The 20,889-nt window shown below is 34.7% G+C and overlaps 2 pseudogenes; one reads left to right on the plus strand and one right to left on the minus strand.

Moving 5' to 3' along the window:
• Positions 1–16,466: 16,466 nt before the first annotated feature.
• On the minus strand, positions 16,467–18,006 carry LOC100021616 (eukaryotic translation initiation factor 2 subunit 2-like; annotated as a pseudogene).
• Positions 17,690–20,889, plus strand: part of LOC100028947 (carbonic anhydrase-related protein 10-like) — a 35,656-nt pseudogene continuing 32,456 nt past the window's right edge.

Raw genomic sequence — 20,889 nt, forward strand, 5'->3', positions numbered from 1 at the left:
AGCTTATCAAAGAAATCTGTCCTGATGTTCTTAAGGGTAAAATAGAAATTGAAAGAATCCACAGATCACCTCCTGCAATAAATTGCCAAACGAGAACTCCCAGGAATGTTATAGCTAAGTTCAAAAGCTCCTAGGCCTAGGAAAAATACTTTAAGAAAAAAGAAATTCATATATCATGGAGCCCCAATCAGGATTACAGAGGATCTTTTAGCTTCTATATTAAAGGGCCAGAAGGCTTGGGATATGATATTCTAGAAGGCAATTAAATTGGGTTACAGCCAAGAATCACTTATCTATCAAAATTGACTATCTTCTTTTAGGAGACAGCATGGTCATTTAATAAAATAGAAGATTTCCATGTATTCCTGAAGAAAAGACCAGATTTAAATGGAAAATCTGGTGCCAAAATACAAAATACAAGTGAAGCATAAAAAGGTAAATAAGATAGATAAAATATTTAAGGAGGTCAATAAGGTCAAATATTTGTTTGTTTATTGTTTATATTGTTTATAATCCTATATGGAAAGATAATATCTATAACTCAACAATTGTTCTCATTATCATAGTAGTTAAGAAAAGTATACATAGGCAGAGGGTGTGGTAGTAGACTGTTTTGGATATGTAAAAAAACTCGGGTTGAAAAAGAGGATTGTACTAAGAGAAATAGGAAGATAGAAGTAAAATGGTGTAAATTATATCACATAAAGAGGCACAGGGAGAAAACCTATTCCACTGGAGGGGAGGATAAGGATAATGACAGTAATCACCTTAATCTCATTGGTAAGTGGTTTTAAAAAGGTATTAATAAGTTAACAAAGATTACTCTCATCAGAACTGGCACAGAGAGTGAAGAACAGCCATATTCATTGGGTTATAGAATCCAATCTTATCCTAAAGAGAAATATAAGGGATGTAAGAAAGAGGATAGTGGGGAGGGGAGTAATAAAAAGGAGAGAGAGGTTGGAGGGAGTGACTAAAAGGAAAACACTGGTGTGGAGATAAAGAGTAGAAAGAGAAAGGGAAGAATTAAAAGAGAAATTCAAGATGAAGGGGAATACACAAATGATAATCTTAACTGTGAATGTAAATGGGATTGATTCACCCAAAAATGGAAGTGAATTGCAGAGTGAATTAAAAACAAGAATCTCATGATATGTTATTTACAAGGAACACATTTGGGCCAGGTAGATATACAGAGTAAAAGTAAGGGGATGGAGCAGAACCTACTGGGCTTCAAATGAGATTAAAAAAGCAGAATTAACAATCATAATCTCAGACAAAGCTAAAGCAAAAATACAAGTGATTAAAAGAGATAAGGAAGGAAATTATATCTTGATAAAAGGCAGTATAGATAATGAAGAAATATCAGTACTTAACAAATATGTACCAAATAGAATAGCATCCAGATATTCAAGGGAGAAACTAAAGGAGTTTAGGAGAAAATAGATAGTAAAATTATACTAGTGGGGCACCTCAACATTCCCCTAGCAGATCTACATATGTCCAAACAAAAAATAAATAAGAAGTAAGAGAACTGAATGAAATTTTAGAAAAATTAGATTTAATAGATATCTAGGGAAAATTGAATAGGGATAAAAAGGAATATACCTTCTTTTCAGTAGCACATGATACATATACAAAGATTTACCATGTACTAGGACATAAAAGTATCACAAACAAATGTAAAAAGGCAGAAATAATAATTTAATTTTTTTCAGATTGTAATGCAATAAAATTATAATCATTATAGAGAAGAAAATTAAAAATTAATGGAAATCTAAAAAATCGAATTCTTCAAAACTGTTAGCTCAAAGAACAAGTCATAGAAATAATCACTTATTTCATTGAAGAGAAAGACAATGAGGAAATGACATAAAAATTTATGGGATATAGCCAAAGCAGAGCTCAGGGGAATATTTATATCTGAGTGCTTATATAAATAGAATGGGGGAAAATCACATGAATGAATTGGGCATTCAACTAAAAAAATGAGAAAAAGAACAAATTAAAACCTTCCTCTAAAAGACTGAATTAGAAATCCTAAAAATCAAAGGAGAAATTAATAAAATTTAAAGTAAAAGAACTATTGAACTAATAAATAAAACTAGGAGCTGGTTCTATGAAAAAAAAATAGAGTATTAGTTACTTTTATTTAAAAAGAAGAAAAAAAGATAATCAAATTACCAGTATCAAAAATGAAATGGGTGATTTCACCTGTAAGAGGAAATTAAAGCAATTATTAAGAGCTATTTCATCCAATTATATGACAATAAACCTGATGACCTTGGGGAAAAGCATGAATATTTACAAAAATATAAATTGCCTAGATTAACAAAAGAGGAAATAGAATACTTTAAAAATCTCATCTCAGATAAAGAAATTTAACACACAATAAATGAACTCCCCAAGAAAAATTCCACAGCACCAGATGGATTCCCCAGTGAATTCTATCAAACATTTAAAGGACCATTAATCCTAATACTATACAAACTGCTTGTCAAAATAAGCAAAAGAGTCCTACCAAATTCTTTTTATGACATAAATATGGTGCTGATGCCTAAATCAAGAAGATTAAAAACAGGGAAAAAACTACAGACCAATCTCCTCAAAGAACATAGATGCAAAAATCTTAAATAAAATACTAGCAAAAATACTATAGCAAGTTATCATAAGGATTATTCGTTATGACCAAATGGTATTTATACCAGGAATGCAAGGATGGTTTAATATTAGGAGAAACATCCACATATTTGACCATATAAATAATAAAACTAATAGAAACCACATGATTATACCAATAGATGCAAAAAAAAGCCTTTGACAAAATAGAATACACATTCCTATTGAAAATACTAGAAAACATAGGAATAAAAAGGCCTTTCCTTAATATAATAAGCAGTATTTATTTAAAACCATCAGCAAATATCATCTGCAATGAGGATAAGTTACAAATCTTCCCAATAAGAACAGGACTGAAGCAAGGCTGCCAATTATCATCACTATTAATTAATATTGTACTAGAAATGGTAGCTTTAGCAATTAGATAAGAAAAAGAAATTGAAGGTATTAAAATAGGCAACGAGGAGACTAAACTATGACTCTGCAGATGATATGATGATCTACTTAGAGAGTCCTAGAAAATCAACTTAAAAGCTAATTGAAAAAATAACTTTACCACTATTGCAGTATACAGAATAAAACCACAAAAATAATCAGCATTTCTCTATATTTCCAACACATCCCAGCAGTGTTCATTTCTCCCTCCTTACCCCCCTGGCTAGGGTAAAGGATCAGCTCACATGCTGGGTAAGGTTTATAGTTTGGGTACCCAGTCTCTAAAAGATTTGCAATCACTGTTCTATACCAAGATAAGGTAAAACTGGGATATGATCTAAACATTGTGTAATATTATAAGTAAATTAGGGGAATATAGAATCATTTACCCATCAGATTACATTATATTACAAGATACAAAATGAATAATTTTGATTATATTAAATTATAAAGGTTTTATACAAACAAAACCAGAGCAACTAAGATTAGAAGGGAAATAATAAACTGGGGAAATTTTTTTTATAACAAATTGCTCTGATAAAGGTGTCATTTCTCAAATATGTAAAGAACTAAGTCAAATTTATAAGAATTCAAGTTATTTCCCAATTGACATGAATAGACAGTTTTCAGATAAAGAAATCAAAGCTATCAATAATCATATGAAAAAAATGTTCTAAATCCCCTTGATTAGAGAAATACAAATTAAAATAATTCAGAGGTACCATCTTATACTTATAAGATTGGACAATATGACAGTAAAGGAAAATAAATGTTGGAGAGAATGTAAAATTGGGGCACTAATGCATTGCTGGTGGCATTGTGAAGATTCAGCCATTCTTTAGGGCATTTTTGGAATTATGCTCAAAGAGCTGTAAAAGAATACATGCTTTTTTATCCAGCAATACCATTATTTTTGTATTCCAAAGAGATAAATAATATATGGAAAAGGACCAGTTGTACAAAAGTATTTATAGCTGCATTTGGCAAAATACTGGATGTGTAAAGGATGGGGAGGGGGTCAATAATGACACTTAGGTCACCCAAAAGATCACAACATTTTGGAACAATGGACCAAATAAAATAACATGAAATTTAATTAGAGAAAAATAGATAGATAATTATGTCCAGGAGCTCAACAAATCAACTTTGTAATCAATTATCAAATATTTCCAAAGTAACTACTATTTGCCACTCATTAACCTAGGTTCTGGTGGTATACAAAGGAAAGTGAAACTATTTCTAACCTTTTAGGAGTTTACATTCTATGTGAGGGATATAATTTGTTAATAAGTAAATAAAAATAAGGCATAAATAAAATTAATACAAAGCATTTTTGAGGCACTAACAAGTGGGAAAGTCAGAAAAAGTCTCTTAAGGAGGTGGCACTTGAACTGTTTCTCAAAGAGAACTGGGTGTTGCAAAAGCCAGAACTGTATAGGAAGGGCAAAGGGAGATTTGCTTAGATGACAAGGTTTGGGGTTTGAATGCACTGCACACAGAAATGAGTCAATAGGGTAATATGGTAGTCAAAAGAGTCTTATGATATTCTATTCTACATTAACAGCAGCATGGTGCCCTGAATAGCTCTGCAATACTTCTGCTTGTTCAGATCACCTGACTGTCCAGTTCTGAATTCTATATTTAAGGAAAGAAATAGTTCAATTGAAATATATTCACACAAAGATCATCAGAATGGCAAAAAGTGTTGGAGAATGTTCTCAAGAAGGATCATATGGAGAATCCTGGAGTAGAGAGGACATAAAGAGTGGGGTATGTTAGCTCTCTGCAAATATTTGAAAGATCAGCATGTGGAAAAGAGATTAAATTTATTTTCTTTGGTCCTCAAAGACAGAATTAGGAGCAATAGGTATAAATGCATGTTTAGTATTGTGGGAAGAACAAATGCATCGTTTTCACTAAATAAATTGTGTATGTTCCTTTAACAATTTCTAAAAGTATGATTTTTTAAAAATTGCCATTATGTTTATTCCTTTCCCCTTTTGGCTCAGCTTCTGACTTTCTGAACTCTGTCACTATGTCTCAGCTACTGTTTCACCCTAAAATTTCCATCAGCACTTAGAGCTTTCTCATTCTAAAACATCCTTTTGTTACCTGCAACCTAATCACCTTGGAACATTCATTCACATATCTGCCTCTTTTGCCCTTAGGTGAGCTCTTCCTAGGACCTCCCAGAGAAAGCTGGTGGCTGTAATATTTATTGAGAAAATGGGTGGAATTAAAGAACAGGGGATATGGAAGGTTTTGTACAGGGAATGGAGGAGTTGAAGGGAGAGAAGAATATGGCTGCTAGTGAGGTAAAAGGAGAGAGATGGCCCCTGCCAAGAGAATATTTTTGAAAAATGGGAATTCTGAGAAATGGGCCACTTATGATAGCCTGAGGGGATGTCTTTCTTCTCTATAGATTGATGTTGCAGATACCCCAGAGCAGGTAAGCATGGACCCTCCTGAGGGACAAGCCTCCCCCCCCCACCCCCCACCCCCCGACTTAGTCACCCCAGCAGGGGTCCAATAAGGACTGTTTATAGTTGACTGGCTGTCCTGAGGTTCAACTCCCTCTGTGTCCCCTGAAATGTTAATCCTCTTATCTGACTGTGATATTCAAATAAAGATAAATTTTAATAACAATTTTGGATTGGGTAGTTAATAGGGAAGAGGGAGGAGGGATTTCCCTAGATGAGGTTTTGAGTCTCTCTCAGCTTGTGAGATGAGGCCAGGCCTCACTGGCTGGTGGAAGGTTTCCTTTATTCCTATCTATGCTAATTTGTGCTATTTTTTTTTAAGTTCAAAGTCTTAGCTGTAGACAGCAAGAGGAAGAAAGTTCTGACCTTCAGAGCCGATGGACCTATCTCTTCGGGCTAATGCCCTAAAGACTGGCCTTACAGTCCAAACTGCTTCCCTTAAGTCCTTTTGTCCAATGAACATGATCACAGGGATCCAGGTAGAGTTGGGAAATTCAGGTATAGAGTCACTTCTACAAGACTAATTGCCACTCCCAGTTTCCCCTTCCCCCGCCAACTGTCAGTCTTGTCAATATCTTCTCTCTAACATTCCACCTGCTGTTGGTTCCAAGTCAGTGGCAGAAAGTCCAGAACTTGCTTTAGTTTTCCTTTCCACAATCATCCCATTTTTTTGTTGTGACCTTCCCAAGGTCACTTATTTTTATTATAGTTACTAATCTACTAAATATACTAAGTTTCTTCAGATTTCCAATTCTCATGTTGACTGATGGATCTCTTCTTTCTTCCAAGTTATGTAATGTTACATGCTATTTCCCTAATAGGTGAAATTACTTTTGCTTTATTATTTTAACATACTCAGTCTTACAGATGTCTCATTTTCCATTTGTCCTTTTTTTATGTAAACAAATTTACAAAGTTCAAAGTCTTAACTGTCCATTTCAGCGTTTTCTCTTTTTTTTCTTCTCTCTAGCCGCTTTTCTTAATGCTTTTTCTCTGTGGTGCTTTAAAATCTTTTCCTTTGGGCTGGTTTAAAATCTTTTCCTCTGGGATGTTTTTCCTCTGGGATGCTTTTCCTCTGGGATGCTTTTTCTCTGGTATGCTTTTCCTCTGGGTTAGAAAGTTATCTTCTCACTGTGGCATGCTTCACTGCTGGAATCTTGTTGTCTCGAACATTATGTGTCTGGGGGGAGGCTTGTCCCTCAGGAGGGTTCATGCTTACATGCTCTGGGGTATCTGCAATATCAATCTATAGAGAAGACGTCCTCTCAGGATATCATAAGTGACCCATTTCTCAGGAACCCCATTTAAAAAAAAAATAGCCTCTCAGCAGGGGGCATCTCTCTCCTTTTACCTCACTGGAAGTCATATTCCTCTTTCACTTCGACTTCTCCATTCCCTGTACAAAACCTTCTCTATCCCCTGTTCTTTAATCCCACCCATTTTCCCAATAAATATTACAGTTTTTGGCAGAACCAGCTAGGTTTTCCAACTTATTTTGTCAAGAATTTGGGAAGAAGACATCAGTTAGAGGTGTCAGAGATGTTTCAGAGAGATTGGGCCTACATACATTTCAAAAGCCTGTGTGACTGTGAAAAGCAGCCATTTTGAGAACAGTGTTGAATGCAACTAATCTGCCTAGCAACACCACAGTCAAAAGAAACCACTCCTTCTGAAGGGAAGAGGCAACTCTTAAAGTGTCAGATTAAAAAAAACAAACATTTTTTTTTCCGTTGCAAAAGTCTTTTCAAGATACAAGACAGCAAAGAAACTATTACTTGCCATGTGTTATCTAGCCTTGATTGGAAATATCTTTTATATGTTTTACAACTTATTTTTTTTCAAGATTCCAGATTATATTTATTTTCTGCTTAACATCTATGAAAGTTTTCAATAGCTGAATATAAGTATAGATCGCTTGATTTCATTCATTCCCACATATGCTGGAGCATTATTCTTCTTAATCCAGTTATACAATGCCCTAAAAAAGGTATGCATCTAATTCATGGGGAAATAGCAAAAGACAATGAAGTGACTGTGATGATTTTAGCCATGAGGGAGGAGATGATGCAACTAAAGCAAATGATTAAGCAACTGACTAAGGAGAAACAAACTGGCAAATATATTAACACACAACAAGATATACCTAAAAATAACAATATAACTAAGCATGAAAAACAGATGGAGCTAAAGGGGGAACACCAATATTGCCACTAAGAGATCAAACAAGCCTACAACCAGACAGAGGCATAATTCATATTAAACCACATAAGCCATTTACAGCAGAAGACCTTGAAAGTCTGAAAAAAAAACAAAACAGATGCCTTCCTGGTTTCCAGAACCTGTGAGATGTTTGAAAGAATTTAAAAGGAGCAATTAGGCTTTATGATCAAAATTTCCAGGACACTGAAATTCTTCCCTCAGAATTATTTTCAAAAAGGAAAAACAATAATTCATTAATGAAACTAGAAAAAATCCAAATTTAACATCATGGCCAGAGGAAGGAACAGACTTAGAGTTATCTAATAATGCAAATCTACATCATCTAAAAAAGGCCAGAGAAGGTCTATTAGAGGCAATGAAAAGTTTTTCAAAAAGACCAGATACTTGGGGACAATTTGAGAAATTGAGACAGGAAAGTGGGGAACATCCATCAAAGTTCCTTGATAGAGTGATTTAAGTAGCAGAGGATGTGCTTGGATTTGAAAATTTAACTGAACAAAATCTCCAACACATAAGGAGAAAATTTGTGAAAGGCAGTAACAGACCTATAAGATCATATTTTAAACTTCAATGCCCATACTGGGAAACACTAAGTCTGGAAGAGTTAAGAAAAAATTGCAATTTACTTATTCACAGGTCATAAAGAAATCCTAGAGAAAAAGGATGAAATAATAAAAGAGCTTAAAACCAAGCTCAAGGAGGCAAATAGCACAATTAAACATAAAGAAATTGAAGAAATAAAAAAATATAGCCACTCTGCAATCATCACAAGGAAAATTACACACAACAATCAAAGGAGAAATATACCAAATGTTTCCTATGTGGAAAAATGGGTCACATGGTTTGAGACTGTTATTTAAAGGCACAATTAGTCCAAGCTAATAACAAATGGAGGTCCTAAAAAAGCAATATAAAGTATAGGAGCAACAACACACAAGCAAATACAAAATGTTGTCATTGTAATTGCAAGAATTCATTGCAAGCACTAAATTTAGAAACCATGGAGAACTACATCCAACAAGGAGCGAAACCACGTCATTCTCAAGTAGTCTCAGGTGCTGCCAAACAAAGTCAGTTATGAAGCCAGGTGCATATGGTACCATCAAAAAGGAAAAATGGGAAAGGAAATGGGGAAAGTAAAAAGGAAGGAGATGGCATGCAAATAAATTTGGAGTTCCAAAAGCACAAAATAAAACTAAAGAGAAGATAGAAGAAGAAATCCAATTAGATAAGGATGTAACAGAGATTAGAGAGAAATTTTTTGGAACAGTGGAACAAGCTACAAAGAAAGAGGAAGGAACAGAACCAGCAACAGTCTGTAATACACAAACCTTAAACGTATTAGAACATTATAACTTAAAAGGCAAAGAACATGAAAGATTAGATCCAAGCAATAGTGAATTGCAACATGCCTCTGCACAACACAAAAGTAACTTAGCAGAAAGGACAGAATATACTTTAGAAACTGAAAATATAAAACAAATAGCAAAACCAAAAACAGAACTATATTAGACACAAATATTAGAGGGTTCTAAGGATTCTAAACAAACTGCAAATGAATTAATTCAAGCACACAAGCAAACAACAGAATGGTCCAATGGGGTGGAAAATGCAATAACAAAGAATATTCAGATTAGTAGACCTCCTGGAGACAATGACACTGAAAGCAGGGATGATAATACAAAAGAACATATCAATGACATATAATAGAAAAGTCAACCTTATATCCTTATACCAAAGAATTCCAGCCAATAGTAACTGCACAAGAAAAAACAAACATAAACATTATTACACCATCCTTAAGTCTCCATGATAATGCAATTCCATTGCAAACAGATGATGGATTGCAAAATGAATGTTCAAAGCAACAAGAGATGGATAAAGCTGAAGAACAAAACTGGGATATGATAGCAAATCCACAGGAAGGAACAAACACAAGAACCAAATTTATCAACACATAACACAGAGTTGCCGCATACTAGTAGGCAAGAGTTTGCAAAAGACTTGGGGAATACAGAAATCACTGAGCAAGATTCAGAGCAAGACACAAATCACACAGAACCAACATATACAATGATATTTGACTCAGAAAGGTAGAAAGTCCAGAATTTGCTTTAGTTTTCCTTTCTACATGGCACAGTACATAGAAAGCTAGATCTTAAGTCAGAAAGGCTTGGGTTTAAATCTAGTCTCAAATACTTGAAGGACATATAGTTGAATGAGGTGCTTTTTATAGTTGAAGAAACCAAGGCAAATAAAGGTTAAGTGACCCACCCAGGGTGTAACCTTGAAGGATTGTTGTAGAAACCAAATGAGATAATATTTGCCTTTCATCATTTAGTCCTTTTAATAGTGAGCATTCAGAAAATTCAGTTTAAAATATAAAAAGATTCTGTTTAGGTTTTTGTAAAAAAAAAACAAAAAAAAAACAAACAGCATTTTTCTCTAGGACAAAAATGAGAACCACTTACATAGATGAGGGTTTGTAGTATTCAAAGTATATCACTTGTATTCTTTCATTTGAATCTCTAACAATAAACTTAGGGAGGTTGGTAGAGCTTATATTTTTATTCTATTTTTAAAAATGAAATAGAAAAGCATAGATTTTTAAAAACCCTTACCTTTAAAACCAAGCAAGAGCTAGAAAAAAACCACAAAATGTAAAATCAATAATTTCGATTACATCAAATTATAAAGTTTTTGTACAAACAGAACTAATGCATCCAAAATTAGAAGGGAAGCAACAAATTGGGAAACAATCTTCATTTCAAAAACCTCTGACAAAGGTCTAATTACTCAAATTTATAAAGAGCTAAACAGTTGTAAAAAAAATCAAGCCATTCTCCAATTGAAAAATGGGCAAGGGACATGAATAGGCAATTTTCAGTTAAAGAAATCAAAACTATTAATAAGAACATGAAAAAGTGTTCTAAATCTCTTATAATCAGATAAATGCAAATCAAAACAACTCTGAGGTATCACCTCACATCTAGCAGATTGACTAACATGACAGCTATGGAAAGTAATGAATGCTAGAGGGGATGTGGCAAAGTTGGGACATTAATTCATTGTTTGTGGAGTTCTGAATTGATCCAACCATTCTAGAGGGCAATTTGGAACTATGCCCAAAGGGCGATAAATGACTGTGTGCCCTTTGATCCAGCCATAGCACTGCTGGGTTTGTACCCCAAAGAGATAATGGACAAAAGGACTTGTACAAGAATATTCATAGCTGTGCTCTTTGTGGTGGCAAAAAATTGGAAAATGAGGGGATGCCCTTCAATTGGGGAATAGCTGAACAAATTGTGGTATCTGTTGGTGATGGAATACTATTGTTCTTAAAGGAATAATAAAGTAGAGAAATTCCATGGGGACTTGAACAACTTCCAGGAATTGATGCAGAGTGAGAGGAGCAGAACCAGGAAAACATTGTACACAGAGACTGATACACTGTGGTACAATTGAATGTAATGGACTTCTCCATTAGCGGCAATGCAATGACCTTGAACAACTTGGAGGAACTTATGAGAAAAACCACTATCCACATCCAGAGGAAACACTGGAGGATTAAAAACACCAAAGAAAAGCAACTGCTTGAATACATGGGTCAAAGGAATATGGTTGGGGATGTAGACTCTGAATGAATATCCTAGTGTAAACAACAACATGGAAATAGGTTCTGATCAAGGACTGTAAAAATGGAGATTTGAACCTCAGACTTCAATTCCCAGAAGTCCTTGGTAGTTCCCAGAATTCCCTAAAATCTTACCTGAGTGCTCACCTGGGCCGAGAACAAAATGGGTATTTAATATACCCATATACCGCCTATACTGCCTACTTGATCTCTCTGCTTCTGCATCTAAGCACATGTGGCTCTCTACCTAGAAGGAAAGATTAGAGTAAGTGGTTGTAAATGGACTCTATGCCTAGGCAAGAGCTTTCTTATTTGTATTTTCTTTATTTCTTAATCTTTAATAAGCCTCATAAAAATATAATACTTTTAGCAGAGACACAAAATTTAATTTTAACAGTTTGGCGACCATGAAGGGATAAAAACCTCTCAATTTAAAAAAAAAATAGCCTAGATAATGATTTCTAAGCCACGTTTCTCCAAGGCTTTTTAGCAAGCCTTTTGACTCATCTCACTTCTGCCTGCAATCCAGACCCAGATTATTCTCACCTGGTCCCAACCCTGCCCACCCTGGTCCCAGCTCCTGGCTCCTGCTCCTGATCTCTCTCTCGCTCACCTGGCCCAGCTGATCCTGACCAGTCTGCAACTCTGGCCTCAGAACAGATTGCTCATCACCCCAGGCCCAGGACTCACTTTCCCGGCTGGTAAAAACAGGGATGATTTTTTTCTTTAGGCTACAATTAGCCTCCATGTTGACTGGGGGCAGGAGGTCACAAGGGGGTGGGGGGGAGAAAGAAAAGAAGGAAGAGGCTTTTCCAAACAGGAAATCACAAGCATGACTGCTTTAAAAGGATATCTTTTGACTCTATTGATTCTTTCACTTAGCTCACCTGGGAGTCAGGAGAGAATTTCAAATCCCTGCAATTCTTTGGCAAAAATTGAGATTCCTGAAACCGACCCTCACTATGGGGAATCAGCTTAGTGGCTCAGTGAATTGAAAGCCAGGTCTAGAGATGGGAGGTCCTTGGTTGAAATCTGGCCTCAGACACTTCCTGGTGGTATGGCCCTGGGCAGGTCATTTAACCCCCATTGCCTACCCCTTATCAATCTTCTGCCTTCTGACAATAGGCATCTAAATGGATAATTAATTTAAAAAAACCCAAGGAAGTTTAAAGAGACTGGAGGTTAGATTTTTAAGGCATTTCGGACTCCAATGTTTTATAAAAATCTCTATATTCTATTGCATTTTGTGATTGTTTTAAGATTTAATTTTGTGGTTTTAAGTTCATATATTACTGCATTCAATACTATTCTGTTTTACTGAATAAGTTTAATGTACTGGGTTTTAACTACTGTTAAATTCTGATACTTTTCCCCTATAACCATATTGAACAAACATTATTGAGTACGCCCATATAAAAACAGCTTTTCTATTTTTGACTTTGTAAATTGTCACATAGAGGATAGATGGACTCCATCAGAAAACTGCTATAACAACCTTTGGAAAGTTTAATGAGCTAAATACCTCAAATTGATTTTAAGGGTTCTTTAGACATGATTTTTAGAATTCTTTTCTTAAGAATCTGGTCATTTTGCCTGCTCCTAACATGAGTTAAGGGCCATTTTAGTAGCTAAAGTGAAATACAATTATAACCCCCACCTCCCGCATTCATAAAAATGTCAATGGAAGTTGGGAAGTCAATCTCAAGGCATTGTACCCCTAGAAGCCTCCAAAAAAACAAAAAAGGAGCATCTCTCATTTATACTCTTCAGCTCACTTTACAGAGGTTTGAGTTTTTCTTAGACTCCTCTGCCAAAATTTTGTAATGATATCTAGATTTCTTGATGATGTTAAAAAACCCAAAATAAGTTTTACTTTGTTAAAAAAAATATGTTTACCAAGGTTGAAACATTTGCTATGGCTGTAAAAACTTGTGACAAATGTCCATCAGTTGATAGGCTTTTTAAAATGCCATACAGCAACTCATGTGTAATAAAAAATCATAGTTTGTTTGTTTGCTATTGTAATTAACTGGTATATTGAGAATTTGGGGGATACTGATACCTACATATTTGTAATCCTGTTCTTTATATTAAAAAAAAAACCTGTTACCTTGTAAAATTCATTTGCTTGTACTCACAGTGGATCATGGCCAGATATGAAGAGGAAATGGATCTCATTTTTGGTGAGAAAGCCTTGTATTCTATATTTTCTTAGCTGACACAGAGTGTCAATGATTATAAGCTACATTTTTGAATTTTAAAACTCTTTTATTATTATATTTTTCTTACATGTGCAAAATACTATTTCAGTTTTTTCCCTCCTTTTTATATCTGAAGCACATGTCACCAGTATTAATGTTTTCTTTAATCTTTTTGATTTAGCAGTAACATAAGTTTAATATGCATTTGCTAATGCATGCCCCAAAAGCTTGAGACTATACAAATGATGCCACTAATTGTTTAAACAAAATTATGGGACTCTGCTTAATGATTCTGTCTGATTCTAGGACAAGATATACAAAAGACAAAAAAAAATTGGCACAAAGCTAAACCTGATTAGTGCCACAAAGAGCACACCGGATATATTAGTGTGAAGATTCAGGTTGTGATGCTTAACATATGTTAAGACATAGGCCTTCCTTGTATCCACACTCACTCTGAAAATACTTACAGACGAGTATCCCAAACTTGGCTCCTAACCTGGCTCCTATAATCTAGTCCCTATTCTGTCTTTCATAATGTGGCAACTTTCTGTACTCCTGGCTACTGACTGAGTAAATGCTTCATTGCTGAGATCATTTTAATTGGGCCCTGATTCAAGGACCTGTTAGAGATTTATTTTTCCTTTACTTAGAATTTTTACACATAAGACATTGATAGTCTATATTTCACCCAGAAATTAATTTTTTATTTGGATTTTTCTGATTTTTTAAAAATTTCTCTTGCCAATTGATTCATATACTTCATAACGCAGTCATGCATCCCTAAATGATCCCTGTGTTTTTCAATTGCCCTCTTCAAGGGGGAATGTAAAATTATTATTTTAAATTGCAAAGTTTAAATTCCTTTTGTGAGTAATTTAGGTTAAGAAACATGCTACCTCTCCAAATCCAGAAACTGAACTATTTGGAGAAGAGACCATGAAGATGCCTCCACAGACCACATGCTGTGCAGGAGAAGATCAAGAATGAACTTTGGGTGTGGTTGATTGAACATTTACTTATAAAATCATTGGTTTTGTTCTCTTTTCCTTTTACCCACAAATTATTGCAATCTTTAAGTTTTATTATGCAAATTATTGCAATAATAAGTTTTATTATGTTTTCATACTCCTTTTGGGGAAACTCTTCCCAATAGAATCAAATGGTGGATGTAAAAATGGAGATTTGAACCCCAGACTTCAATTCCCAGAAGTCCTTGGTAGTTCCCAGAATTCCTTAAAATCTCACCTGAGTACTCATCTGGGCTGGGAACAAAATGGTTATTTAAACTGACTGTACCGCCTACTTGCTCTCTCTGCCTCCGCTTCTAAGCACACGCAGCTCTCTACCTAATAGGCAAGATGTAGAGTAAGTGTTTGTGAATGGGCTCTGTGCCTAGGCACATGCTTTCTTATTTTGTATTTTCTTTATTTCTTAATCTTAAATAAACCTCATAAAAATATAATACTTTTAGCAGAGAAACAAAATTTAAATTTTAACAGGACACAAGTAATACCCAATGCAATTGCTTGTTGGCTGTGGCAAGAGTGGGTGGAGGGGAGGGAGGGAAATAATGTGATTATTGTACCTGAGAAATAATGCTCAAATTGACTAAATAAATTCATTCAAATGGAAAAAAAAACAAAAACCTTTTCCTTCTGTTTTAGTATCAGTTCTAAGATAAAAGAGCAGTGAGGGATACGCAATTGGGGTTAATGACATACATCTCTTAATTCCTAATCTAGGACTCTTCCCACTATACCATTGTTTAAAATCTTTTTTTTTTTCATTCTAATCTTCTAAATCTAATCTCCTAAAAGTTTCCTAGAGGAGTTGAGTTCTGATCTCTCTTTAAGAATGATGTGAGACTTAAATGAGATAATGAATGTAAATCTCTTGGAAAATCTTGAAATATTATTTAAATACTAGTTGCTGTTACTGGTGTGATTGTTAGCTTCCATTTACCAAGCCTCAAATCTAGTGATAATTTTGTTACCTGAGCTGCTACTAAGCTCAAGCAATGTTAATAGTCATTTAGGGTCTGCTGGTAAATGTTTTAACAGGGCAATAGGAAGAAAATATAGACACCACTTTTAAGTTTGGTCAGCAATTTTAACACTTTCTTAAGTCTAGACCACCAATACAACAATAAATGAAGCTTTGATTTGTAGCAATTGCTGATTTCTGAGGTGGAAATTATCACAGTGAAAATTTAATGATTAGTTCTCACCATATGAAGTTGACCCAAACACATCCCTTTTCTCCTAAATTCTGGATTTGCATCTTGGGTATGTTTCATTCATTAAGTTCTCTGGCCTCTTTGTGTTTTTTTTTTTTAAGATCAGGGTATTATATAGCATGGAGATTAAAGTCCTTTCTAGACCTAAAGCTACAATCTTATTCTTCTTCTTTATGCCACTGTTATATGAAACATTATCCCCTATAAAGCAGGAAGTTCCAAATGAGTCTGGCTTTAATTTTTTTTTTAATTTTTGTTTGTTATTGTGAAGAAGCAATAAACTTAGGTTAGGGGATTAGGTTTTAATGTTTGTGAGGAAACTGCTTTGAAAATTTTAAAGTACTACATAAATATGAATTATCATGTCAGCAGAGAGTTCTGTACAAGAAGGAACTTAAGAAATAAAAATAATAAAATATTATATGCCACATATTGTGCTAAATTTTGGGAATACAAGTAAAAACAAAAAGAATGGCCCTTATCTCCAGGAGATTTCATTCTAATGGGGAAGAACAACTGAATGTGTGGGTGGAAAGGTTTCTTTTTTTTTTCATTGTTAGAATAACTTTAATTTATCTTGCATTTTACAGAAGTCTAGGAATGTTTTTTTTTTAAATAAAAAGCACCACCTTTTTCCCCATCATGTTTCTCTGACAGTTGTTAAAATATTCAACGAGCATGTGAACAGTTTGAGGATCTGCATCTTGCAAGGATTTCATAGACCAACCAACCCAATGCCTAACGAGAACTTGGCAGCTTTTTTAATCTTGCTTTTAATACAATGGAAAATACACTCAGATCATAAACCTGTCCAGCCACATCTCCAAAATACTTTGCAAAATCCAGTGTCGTTTAGTAAATTAGTTAGCTTTGGCACAGAGCTGTGCTTGCTTGCCTGTTATGTCCCAGAACCCAGTTTTGATGCTGGCAACAGAGCAGCAAGAATGGCAGGTCTCACACTGTAAGAAATAGTTGTGTATCCTTCTGTAGGATTGTGTCTGGTGACCAACATGTATGGCAGGTGACATACTACTTGATATATCTTCTCAAAACGTTTTCTGTTTCTGTTGGAATCTTTGATTACAAGTTGATTATTACCATCTATGGAACCACTTGTACCCAACTCAGTCAATAAAAATGCCAGGAGATGTTTGGGCTGACGATGTAATAGTTTCCAGATATCTATGAAGTTGACAAAAGATGTTTTCTTGGTTCCTACTCTAACAACCTGTGGAGGTTTCATGACAAATTTTCCTTTTTCTCCAGCAACTATATCTGGATTCCTTTCCCACATTATGTTGAATACTCGATTCAGCAATTCATCATTGCTTTTTCTCTTTCTGAACCTGCCCATGCATGGCCAGTCTGATGGCTGAAGGAGATTCCCTCATCCTTTTTGCTGTCTTCATCTTCTAAGGCTTCATTTTTCTCTAGAATTCCATCCTCATCTGGGAACTTGACATTCTTCTTTTTCTTCTTTTTGTTGCTGGGCATATCAAGGCCATCTTCTCATTCTGCTGGCTCTTGGACATCACTTTCAATCTGTAGGTCCTTAACACCTTCTTCAGCTTCATCAATATCAAATATTTATTTTTTTTTCTTCTTTTTCTTTTGATTGAAAAAGTTTAAGTCATCCCGGTCATCAGAAGCATCTTTCTTTCTACCATCCTCTTCATCAGCTTCTACATCTTTGTCCCCTGTTGGCTCTGGTTCAGTTTTTTGTTGTTGTTGTTGTTTGTTTGTTTCTGAAGGTTGTGTTTCTTCTGTCTGTGCATCTCCTTCTTCATCCAACATAAAAGGCTTCTTCTTCTTTTTCTTCATCTTGCTCATAGTAGGATTGAAAATCATCTTGTCCTGGGACATGGCTGCAGCTCAAGAAGATTTGGTGTGGATAGAAAGTCGGATACCCCAGTGGCAAAGGCCTCAGTCCAGTGATGCTGCTGCTGCTGCTGCTGCTCCTAGCGTCGCACTTGCCTCTTGCATCAGTGAAAAGGGGTGAGTTTCCCCTTCAACCTCCCAGCACCTGAGCTACGTCCCCTTCTCAGGTTTCTTGATTCTACATTTGCTGCCATCAAAGTAGTATTGTCTGCATGTGTGAGATCGTTGATTTTTCTCCCAGGAACCTTAATTCCAGTTTTTTTATTTGTTCAGCCTGGTATTTCATATGAGATACCCTGGATGTAAGTTAAATAAATAAGTTGATAATATACAGTCTTGTCATACTCATACTGACCTTTACTAATCCATTGACCACTGTTTAATTTTCCAATTTGCTGGCACATTAAATGTAACACTGTAACAGTATAATATTTTAGAATTTGAAATAGCTTAGCTGGAATTCCATCACCTTCACTAACCTGATTGTTAGGGATGTTACCTAAGGCCCACTTGACTTCATTCTGCAGGATGTCTGGCTCTAGACCAGAAGCCTCACCTCATGATGATTGATAAGGTTGAGATATTTCTTGTATAGTTTCTTCACTGTATTCTTGCCATCTTTTCTTAATCTATTCTACTTCTATTAAATCCCTGTGATTTTTGTCTTTTATCACACACATTTTTGCATAAATATTCCTTTGATAATTCAAATTTTATTTCAGTAATATCTTGTCTTTTTCACTTTATTGTTTTCTCCTATTTCTTTATATTGTTCATTAAAATTATCTATTCTTGCTATTCTCTGGAATTTTACATTCAGTTGGATATATCTTTCTCTCTATATATATATAAAGGTCATTTGAATTAAATTCATCTATTACCATCCATTTGAGTTCACTCATATCCAATATGTTAATGTTTATAATCTTTCCATCTCTTGTTTGACCACATGTTTGGTTCATAGATATTATATTCCAGTTTCCTATGAAATATTGTTGTTTATAGCATTAGACTTTCATCACCAGACACATCTTCAACCGAATTTCCTTTTGGTTTTGGCCCATTTCATTACTACTGAATCTACTTGTAGTTGTCCTCTACTCTTTCCCAGTAGCATACTGAACACCTTCCAACTGGAGGGACTTATCATCTGATATCATCTCTTTTATCATTTTAATGATAATGTAAAAATTAAATTAGTTTCTAGTAATAAAAGTATTATATTTTATGAGGTTTATTAAGATTATTAGAAATCAAGGATACAAAATAATAAACCATGTTTGTGCCCATGGCTGATTAGACAATTCAGAATTCCTGCGCTTAGCTTACTTACTACATCATTGTAAAATGGTAGAGACTGCGTGGGAGGCAGAGAGCCAGTTAAATACCAATTGTGATCCTGCCCAGGTAGAGACTCAGGTGAGATTACAGGGAACTCTGGGAAACACCAAGGATCTCTGGGGATTGAAGTCTGGGGTTCAAATCTCCATTTTTACATACCTCCCTGTGATTGTATCGGGAAACCAGTTTCCCCAAAATGATCAATGAAACATAATCAACTTAAAGATTGCAATAATTTGTGGGTAAAAGGAAAAGAGAACAAAACCAATGATTGCTAGGCGCATTGACCAAAAGCCAGTTAGGGGGCAGTCCCCTTTGGCATAAGAGTATACATACAAGTAAATGTTCAATAAACCACACCCAAAGTTCATTCTTGATCTGCTCCTGCACAGCATGTGGTCTGTGGAGGCATCTTCATGGTGTCTTCTCCAAATGGTTCAGTTTCTGGATTTGGAGAGGTAGCATGTTTCTTAACCTAAATTACTCACAAAAGGAATTTAAACTTTGCAATTTAAAATAATAATTTTACATTCCCCCTTGAAGAGGGCGATTGAAAAACACAGGGATCATTTAGGGATGCATGACTGCGTTATGAAGTATATGAATCAATTGGCAAGAGAAAGTTTAAAAAAATCAGAAAAATCCAAATAAAAAATTAATTTCTGGGTGAAATATAGACTATCAATGTCTTATGTGTAAAAATTCTAAGTAAAGGAAAAATAAATCTCTAACAGGTCCTTGAATCAGGGCCCAATTAAAATGATCTCAGCAATGAAGCATTTACTCAGTCAGTAGCCAGGACTACAGAAAGTTGCCACATTATGAAGGACAGAATAAGGACTAGATTATAGGAGCCAGGTTAGGAGCCAAGTTTGGGATACTCGCCTGTTAAGTATTTCCCGAGTGAGTGTGGATACAAGGAAGGCCTATGTCTTAACATATGTTAAGCATCGCAACCTTGAGTCTTCACACTAGTTTCAAGTCTTTTGTATTGGCTTAGAAGTGCATCAGTCCTACCTGGATTGGTTTCTGCTTTTTTTGAACTATGTGCTCTTTTTGCACAATTCAGGTTTAGTTTAGTGCTTCTTTGGCCCTGTGTAATGGCTCTTTTATATATCTTTTCCTGGAATAAGACAGAATCATTAAACAAAGTCCCATAATTTTTATCAATAAATGGCATAATTTTTTATAGTCTCAAGCTTTTGTGGCATGCATTGACATTATAGCAAATGTATTTTAAACTTATATTAATGCTAAATCAAAAAGATTAAAGAAAATCTTAATACTGGTGTCATATAAAAAGGAGAGAAAAAATAAAAAACTGAAATAGTATATTGCACATGCAAGAAAAATAAAAGAGTTTTAAAATTAAAAAATATACAATTTACAATTACATTTACAAATTATAATTACAATTTACAATAAAATGGTTTGCCATGTCCTCCTCCAATGGATCACCTTTTGTCAAAACTCTCTATTATGACCTATAATCCTGCTCATAGATTCTTTGATCTACACAAACCCTTCCAAGATGACAAAGGAGTAATCTAGGATGAAGTTAATTTAAATACTTAACTGAATTTTGTCTACCTGTAGTTTCAGTACTTTCATCACCTTACCTACTGTATAGAATACTTCTCACTACAATGTAGACTAAAATTATTGATCCTTATCATCTCATCCCCACAAAAAAAAGTTATTTTATTTTTGCTTTTGTCTCTGAAGATCCTAGAAAGGATATTTCCATCTACAATGCTATATTTATTTATTTTTGTCTTTCTCCAACATTTCCTCTTAGCATTTAATAATGCCCAGTATTAAGATATCAGAATCATTTTACAA

Source organism: Monodelphis domestica, chromosome 2 (genome assembly GCF_027887165.1).
Source record: "Monodelphis domestica isolate mMonDom1 chromosome 2, mMonDom1.pri, whole genome shotgun sequence".
Classification (NCBI taxonomy): Eukaryota; Metazoa; Chordata; class Mammalia; order Didelphimorphia; family Didelphidae; genus Monodelphis; species Monodelphis domestica.